Source organism: Pristis pectinata, chromosome 6, assembly GCF_009764475.1.
Source record: "Pristis pectinata isolate sPriPec2 chromosome 6, sPriPec2.1.pri, whole genome shotgun sequence".
NCBI classification, from domain to species: Eukaryota; Metazoa; Chordata; class Chondrichthyes; order Rhinopristiformes; family Pristidae; genus Pristis; species Pristis pectinata.
The window spans coordinates 54,170,741-54,179,487 of record NC_067410.1 but is presented as its reverse complement, the minus strand read 5'-3'; the positions used below and the strand labels follow the sequence as shown (position 1 = coordinate 54,179,487).

The 8,747-nt window shown below is 42.8% G+C and overlaps 1 protein-coding gene across 1 annotated transcript in view; it reads left to right on the top strand.

The window, feature by feature from the left end:
- Positions 1-1,598: 1,598 nt before the first annotated feature.
- Positions 1,599-8,747, top strand: part of ryk (receptor like tyrosine kinase) — a 137,274-nt gene continuing 130,125 nt past the window's right edge. Inside the window, exon 1 of the mRNA XM_052018855.1 lies at positions 1,599-1,716. The gene's annotated coding sequence lies outside the window, so the exon portion shown is untranslated. The remainder of the gene's footprint in view (positions 1,717-8,747) is intronic.

Below are 8,747 nucleotides of genomic sequence, written 5' to 3'. Positions count from 1 at the left end.
ATGTTCGGCACAGCTTTGTGGGTCAAAGGGCCTGAATTGTATTGTAGGTTTTCAATGTTCTACTTGAGGGACTGAGTTATAGGGACATGTTGGACAGACTAGGACTTCTATGTGTTGAGAAACAGGGCTCAACATTTCAATCTGCTGTTTCTTTATGGCTTCTTACAAGATTGTATGTGTTTTTTTGTTCATTTTTGTGTCTTGAATTTGATCACATGTTATGATTCCATGTGGCTGCAGATTGTTGAATAATACAAAAAGTTGGCCATAAATAAAGATCATGCTGCTGATCACACATGAAAGTTAATTTACGATATACGGACCAACTGAAGTTATTGAATAAGCTATTGAAAACAATGTACAACGTCTGAAGATGTGGCCTGATGAACCTTGAAGAAATGGCAATCTTCAAAAATGCAAGAAAATTAAGCATGGATTTTGTTAGTTTTGTCGGTTTCTGTAGTCTGTGTCTTATCTTATTGTACATCCTTGTACAGTACTCCAACTCTGGGACCTTGGCAGTGATTAGTCTTGTTGGTTTAGAACATTTGCCTCTGATTCCAATTAGGAAGTAACTGGCTGGAAAACTTAATGTCCTGCTATAGTTCAATATTTTCACCACCCATGGTTACTGAGGTAAAGGACTGAAAATGTTTCTGAGTGCTGAGTATTGAGCCTAATTTTACTGGAAGCTATCTTTGTGGAACCAGGCTCTTGGCCTGTATTTTGTGCAGTTTTATGACTTGGTGCATGTTGCAAAGTTTATGGTATGGAAACTTACATGCACAAAATTTGTGAGGGTATTCAGGAATATTTAGTTTTTTTGCGACTGGATCGCCAACATAATTCTATGTGGGTCTTTGTGCATAAAACTAAGCAACTTGTCTGCATGCATGTACTATGTGGCTATCTTACCCCTTGTCAATGTACTCGGCCAGTGGAAAATAATACAATGCTATTAATTTTGTTATGACAATTTGTAATCAAATTAACTTTATATTCAGAGTTAGAATTTCTCTCCAAAGGTGGAATTCTCTATGGATGATCTTCTGTTCTTTCACTGTTCCAATGAACCTTGGAGACAAGAATGGGAATGAGGTAGAGAATTAAAGTTAGTGGTAGCTGGCAGATTGTGGTTACACTTTAGAGGTGGCAGGCAAATTATGGTTGTGCTTCAGAACTGGCTGGCAGATTGTGGTTACACTTGTGGAGAAAGTGGAGCTGTAATCACCATCTACAATGGAATGATGCTGCTGAGGCTATGCATTATTGCATGTGAGTAAAGAAGAGAGGTTTATGGTAAGTGATGAAACCTCAGGATCCACACACTATCCCACTGAACATGCACAAAGCAATCTCATGAATGTGCCAATTTTAAAGTATAGGGACTGTATCTTGAAATCTGCTTAACCTTTTTTTGTGTTAGCACATATGGTGTTGTGAGTCATATTTGTGTTATGATACTTGCAGTCTCTTTAGAGTACATTTTGTCATGTCAAATGCAAACCACAATTTCTGGTTGAAATACTTTGTCTTATTTAATTATCAGTACAGTTAACCTGCATTACAGGCAACATTTTTTTTCTCTCAACAGGTATTGATGCTGAGTTGTATTATGTGCGGAATGATGTTATTAGTCACTGTGCGCTCCCTTTTAAATTACTCGTACCAGGGGAGACCAACAGTCTTCACTTTACTTGGCATGCTAAATCCAAGGTAAGCTACAAGATCACTTCAGGGCTCTAACTGAAGGGATTGAATCGCATTATACGATTAAATTGCATCTCTGCTTCTTACAGGTGGTCTTAATAACACAAACCACACAGGAAGCAAATCATTCCTACTTGTAGCATTACCAATTCAAAACAGTGCATTCTATAGTAGCTGTCAAGATTTCTGCACAAGGTGTGAGAGAAGTTGGCAGGGAAAAAATCATTGTAGGACATCTTTATCCATCTGTAGTGAACAACAGAACAAAACTTGTACATTTTAGAACTCGTATAACATATGAAATCCATCCCTGAACACTTTCTAGTATTGTACACATCCACGTTCCTCTTCTTTCTCATTGTTCTTCTTTCTACATACGCATCCTTAGGGAAAGAAAAATTCTCTCCCAGTTTTCCTTAGAGTTCTTCCAGAACTTAAGCTGTCTACCACTTGGAGCTTGATCCATCAAAATACGTCTGTAGCTACCAGTCTGTTTAACCACAGGTTTTTCTCCGCCTTGTTAATAGTCTCCTTACAATGGTTCCTGTTTCTTACACTGGCAATTCACCTGACAGAGTTTTCGATCACCGCTCCCTCATTCAGAACACACAAGAGAACAGGAGTGGGAGGATACCACCTAGTCCTGACGTTTGCTCTGCCGTTTGATGTGAATACATCAATGTGAATCTGACTCGGACCTTAACTCTTCTGTGCTTGTTCCTCATAGCTCTAAATTTCCTGATCTTTTAAAAATTTGATTCTTCTAATGATTTGGCCTCTGCAATCCTCTGGGGTAGAGAATTCTTGAGATTCACCAACCTCTGTGTGTCTAATTTGACTAGATAAGCCAGATAAGTGGTTCAGTGATTCTGGTTGGTAAACTGGTAAATTGATTTATTTTTGAGATACAGTGGAATACAGTTGAGATACAAAGTTACAGTGGAAAAACTTGTCTTGCATACTGTCCATACAGATCAATTCATTAAAACAGTACATTGAGCTAGTATAAGGTAAAACAATAACAGAATGCAGAATAAAGTATTACAGTTACAGAGAAAGTGCAGTGTGGGCAGATAATAAGGTGCAAGGTCAAAACGAGGTAGATTGTGAGGTCAAGAGTCCACCTTATCGTACTAGGAAACTGTTCAATAGTCTTATAACAGCGAGATAGAAGCTGTCCTTGAGCCTGGTGGTGGTTTCAAGCTTTTGTATCTTCTGCCCAATGGGAGCGGGGAGAAGAGAGAATATTGGCTGCTTTACTGAAGCAGCGAGAAGTGTAGACAGGGTGCATGGAGGGGAGGCTGGTTTCTATGATGTGCAACTCTCTGCAGTTTCTTGCAGTCCTGGGCAGAGCAGTTGCCATACCAAGCCGTGATACATGCAGATAGGGTGCTTTCTGTGGTGCATCGATTAAAAATTGGTGAGGGTCAAAGGGGACATGCCAAATTTCTTTAGCCTTCTGAAGAAATAGAGGCGCTGGTGAGCTTTCTTGGCCGTGGCATCTACGTGGTTGAACCAGGATACGCTATTGCTGATGGTCACTGCTAGGAACTTGAAGTTCTCAACCCTCTCGACCTAAGCACCATTGATGTAAATAGGAGAGTGTGCACCGCCGCCCCTTCCTGAAGTCAATAACCAGCTCTCTTGTTTGGCTGACATTGAAGGAAAGGTTGTTGTCATGACACCATGTCACTAGGCTCTCTATCTCCTTCCTGTACTCCGACTCATCGTTTTTTGAGATTCGGCCCTCTACGGTGGTGTCATCTGCAAACTTGTAGAGCAGAATCTGGCCACGCAGTCATGAGTGTATAGGGAGTAGAGTGTTGGGGCTGAGGATGCAGCCTTCTGGGGCACCAGTGTTGGGAATAATCGTGGCGGAGATGTTGCTGCTTCTCCTTACTGATTGAGGTTTGTTGGTCAGGAAGTCAGGTTGGCCCTCACAAAGCACCGTTTACTATAAAACTGCCCACTAATCCAGGATCATTTGATAAAATGATAATCAGATATCATCTGATAATGAGGTATAATCTAATAGCCGTGTCTGTTTCTCACTCCTACAAATTGTCATCTTAAAGTGCTCTCTTCTGTCATTTCTACTCTCTTCTTTATTGAATGCAAAGAACTCATGGATGACTTTGTCAGTAAGCCTGATGCTAATCATTCAGCGATTGTGTCCCATCCTATCCCTTAACTATACAACTTTAATACCTCTCTCCAGCCCAACCCACCGTCCTCACCAACCATGACCACAAGCACCACCAGCCCTCTCCGCTGGCCTCATATCACCCAGAAAATTGGTCCAGTGGGCAAAGGGAAGGACATGGCAGCTAACCAAGAAGTCTCAGTCCTACAATGCTTAGAAAGTGGTTTAGGATAGTTTTTATAGAAAAAATAACAGTTGCTTTGTAGGATAATCCAGGAATAGTGAGCAAATTTGACAAAAGGAAGTAGGATAGTGTTTTAAATTGTTTTGTCAGTGATGGCTGTGAATGTCAGTACCAGTTTTCCACTGTAAAATGAATGTCAGTACCAATTTTCCACTGTAAAATGAATGTCAGAGAGTTGAGCTGAAGGCCAGGAGCAGCCACGTGTGAGCAGTTTCTTGGTCCAATTCTTGTCAACAGAGTTGTAGACACAGAGATCTGGTCAGTTGAACAGAAAACATATAAGTTGATAGGGTGATAAAGAAGGCATATGGCATGTTTGCTTTTATTAGTGGAGGCATTGAATTCAAGAGTTGGGAAGTTATGTTGCAGCTTTACAAAACTGGTTAGGCAGCATCTAGAGTATTGCATTCAATTCTGGTCATCCCATTACAGGAAGGATGTGAAGGCTTTGGAGAGGGTGGAGGAGAGGTTTACCAGGATGTTGCCTGGAATAGAGGGCAGGTACTATAGGGAGAGGTTGAACAAACTAGAGTTGTTTTCTCTGGGCAGCAGAGGCTGAGGGGAAACCTGATATAATCTTATAAACTTCTGAGAGAGCTGGTATTTTTTTCCTGGGGTTGAATTGTCTAATACTAGAGGGCATCCCTTCAAGGTGAGAGGGGGTAAGTTCAAAGGAGATATGTGGGACAGGTTTTTTTACACAGAGAGTGGTGGGTGCCTGGAATGTGCTGCCAAGGGTGGGAGTGAAGGCAAATACAATGGAGGTGTTTAAGAAGCTCTTAGATAGGCACATGAAAGTGCAGAGAATGTAAGGATATGGACATTGTGTAGGCAGAAGGGATTAGTTTAATTAGGTGTTTAATTACTAGTTTAATTAGTTTGGTGTAACATGGCGGGCCGAGGGGCCTGTACTGTTCTGTGTTCTAAAAGTGGCAATCCAGAAAAGTGTGAGATAATGCATTTGGGGAGGTGCAAAAAAGCAAGGGAATGTACAGTATACAAAGATACTAAGTAGTGCAGAATAACAGGATATCCACAGATACTTAAAGGTAGCAGAGCAGGTAGAGAAGGTTGATTGAAGAGGCACAAAGGCTGCTATCCTCTATTAGCTGAGAGAATATAAGACCAGGGAGATGATGCTAGGACTGTATTCAGCCCTAGTTATGCCATAGCTTGAGTACTTTGTAATGAGGTGAACACAACTACACAGGGAAAATGTGGTCACCTGCATGTCTGTGCCATGACCTCTGGTGTCCCATATCTTTTGCCACTTGTTTCTCATCGACTGGCTGTCGCTCAAAGACAGAGAAAGATGCAGCATGGAAACAGGCCGTTCAGCCCACTGAGTGCACACTGACCATCAACCACCCATTTACACGAATCCTATACTAATCCATTTTATTCTCCTGACATTCCCATCAACTCCAGATTCTACTTTTCACCAATGCACTGGGGGTGATTTGCAGATGCCAATTAATCTACCAACCTGCATGTCTTTGGAATGTGGGAGGAAAATCCAGAGTGACCGGAGGAAACCCATGTGTTCACAGAGAACATGTAAACTCCAAATTGACAGCACCTAATGTTAGGATTGAACCCAGGTCACTGGTGCTGTGAGGCAGAGGCTCTGTATCACTGTAAGGCTTGCCTACTCTGTAAAGCTGCCTATTCTGTAAAGTTGCCTACTGTATCCTGGCCAATTGAACCAGGCCTCCAACCCCTCCCTCTCGCTGGCTGCTGCCATTTGCTGGCCCTTTCACCCTCTGTCGCCATCTGCCCACCCATCGCTGGACCTTATTGTTTGTTATACAGATTCAATATGAAGTATGATTAAAAAATTTGTAGATGGCACAAAACTTGGTGTGCTATTGATAGTGAGGAGGGTAGTTGTAGGGTACTGAGCATTTGGTAAAATGGGCAGAACTTAATTCTTTATTTTTCAATCTTTTTATTGAATTTCAAATTAATTCAAATTGATGTACATAACATTAATAATTATATGATACAAAGAGATCTGGATCCCAATAATAATAGTTAATATTTATACTCACAAGGAGTAAAATATGTAATCTAGACCTCCTGCACTCTTGCTAAGTGTACATGATGGGGAAAAAAAATTGAAAAGAAATTTAATTATATGAAGAGAAAACCCCCCCAAATCAAAAAAAAGTATAATATTAAAGCAAACCAAAAACTTCAAAGAAAAAAAAACTGGACTGATATTCCTTTGATTAAAAAAAAACACATTCTAGGCGTTGGCTAGTAGGGTTAAGGAAAATCCCAAGGCCTTTTTCTCGTATGTGAAGGGTAGGAGGATGGCTAGGGTAAAGGTAGGTCTGATTAAAGACAAAGGTGGGAGAATGTACCTGGAGGCGGCGGAAGTGGGAGAAGTTCTCGATGAATACTTCTCTTCGGTATTCACCAAGGAGAGGGGTCCTGATGACGCTGAAGGGAGTGCTCGAGGTTGTAGATATCAAGAGAGAGGAATGTTCTCGAGGTTGTAGATATGAAGAGAGAGGATGTGTTGAAGTTGTTAAATAATATCAAGACAGATAAATCTTCGGGGCCTGATGGGATCTTCCCCAGGCTGCTTCGAGAGGCGAGGGAGGAGATTGTTGAATCACTGGTAAAGATCTTTAAGTCCTCGTTGTCCACGGGGATGGTGCCGGAGGATTGGAGGGTGGCGAATGTTGTCCCCTTGTTCAAGAAAGGTAGTAGGGATAGTCCAGGGAATTGCAGACCGGTGAGTCTCACGTCTGTGGTGGGTAAGCTGTTAGAAAGGATTCTAAGGGATAGGATCTATGAACACCTAGAGAATCATGGACTGATTAGGGACAGCCAGCATGGCTTTGTGAAGGGAAGATCTTGCCTCACAAGCCTGATAGAGTTCTTTGAGGAGGTGATGAGGAAGATTGATGAGGGTAGTGCAGTGGATGTGGTCTATATGGATTTTAGTAAGGCATTTGATAAGGTTCCTCATGATGGGCTTCTTCAGAAGGTCAGAGGCCAAGGGATCCAGGGAAGCTTGGCTGTGTGGATTAGGAATTGGCTTGCCTGTAGAAAGCAGAAGGTTGTGGTGGAGGGAGTGCCCTCGGATTGGAGGGCAGTGACTAGTGGTGTCCCGCAGGGATCGGTTCTGGGACCTCTACTTTTTGTGATATTTATAGATGACTTAGATGAGGGGGTGGAAGGCTGGGTTAGTAGGTTTGCGGACGACACTAAGATCGGCGGTGTTGTGGATAGTGTGGAGGGCCGTCGGAGCTTACAGAGGGATATTGATAGGATGCAGAGCTGGGCTGACAAGTGGCAGATGGAGTTCAATCCAGAGAAGTGTGAGGTGGTACACTTTGGAAGGACAAACTCCAGGGCAGAATACAAGGTAAATGGCAAGGTACTTGGCAGTGTAGAGGAGCAGAGGGATCTGGGGGTTCATATTCACAGTTCACTGAAAGTCGCCTCACAGGTGGATAGAGCATTTAAGAAGGCCTATAGGATGTTAGCTTTCATAAATCGTGGGATTGAGTTTAAGAGCCGTGAAGTGATGATGCAGCTTTACAAACCTCTAGTTAGACCACACTTAGAGTACTGTGTTCAGTTCTGGTCGCCACATTATAGGAAGGATGTGGAGGCGTTGGAGAGGGTGCAGAGGAGATTTACCAGGATGCTGCCTGGATTAGAGCATATGGAATATGAGGAGAGGCTTAAGGTGCTAGGGCTTTATTCACTGGAAAGGAGGAGGATGAGAGGGGACATGATATAGGTATATAAAATATTGAGAGAAATAGATAGAGTAGACAGTCAGTGCCTCCTTCCCAGGGCACCAATGCTCAAGACAAGAGGGCATGGCTTTAAGGTTATGGGTGGGAGGTTCAGGGGAGATGTCAGGGGGAGGTTTTTCACCCAGAGAGTGGATGGTGCATGGAACGCACTGCCTGGGGTGGTGGTGGAGGCAGGTTCAAGAGTTTGTTGGATAGGCATATGGAGGAATGTGAGATAGAGGGATATGCGGGAGGAAAGGGTTAGATAGTGTGAGGGTGGTTTGATGGACGGCACAACATGGTGGGCCGAAGGGCCTGTTTTGTGCTGTATGGTTCTATGTCGTCAGCTCCGCTCCTCTATATTCAATGGTTATTGAAGGGGAAGGCAGAACTTAATTCTGATATGAGTGAGGTGATGCACTTTGGAAGGACTAATAAAGGTAGGACATACACTATAAATGCTCAGGCCCTAGGGTGTAGAAGAAACAGATGGGCCCTGAAGAGGGACCTCTCAGAACTACTGATCGTTATTAGATCTGCTGCTACCAGTGTGGTAGTCAGGTGGGCCTGAAATGGGGATTTTGCTTCTCCTCCTCGCCAGCTAACATTCAGTCACTTGAAAACAAACTTAAAAAGCTCAAAGCAAGGCTGCTGTTTCAAAGGGACATCAGAAACTGCCATGTTCTTTGTTTCACTGAAACATGACTCGCCTTACTCTGGCTATACAACTCGAGGGTTCCTCCACCTTTTAGCATGGACTGTATGATATCCTCAGGCAAGGGGAAAGGCAGCAGTGTCTGCTTTATGATCAACCCTTTATGGTGCACTGATGTGTCGGTCTTAGCTCAGTTCTGCACCACTGATCTGGAATACCTACTCATAAAATGTCATC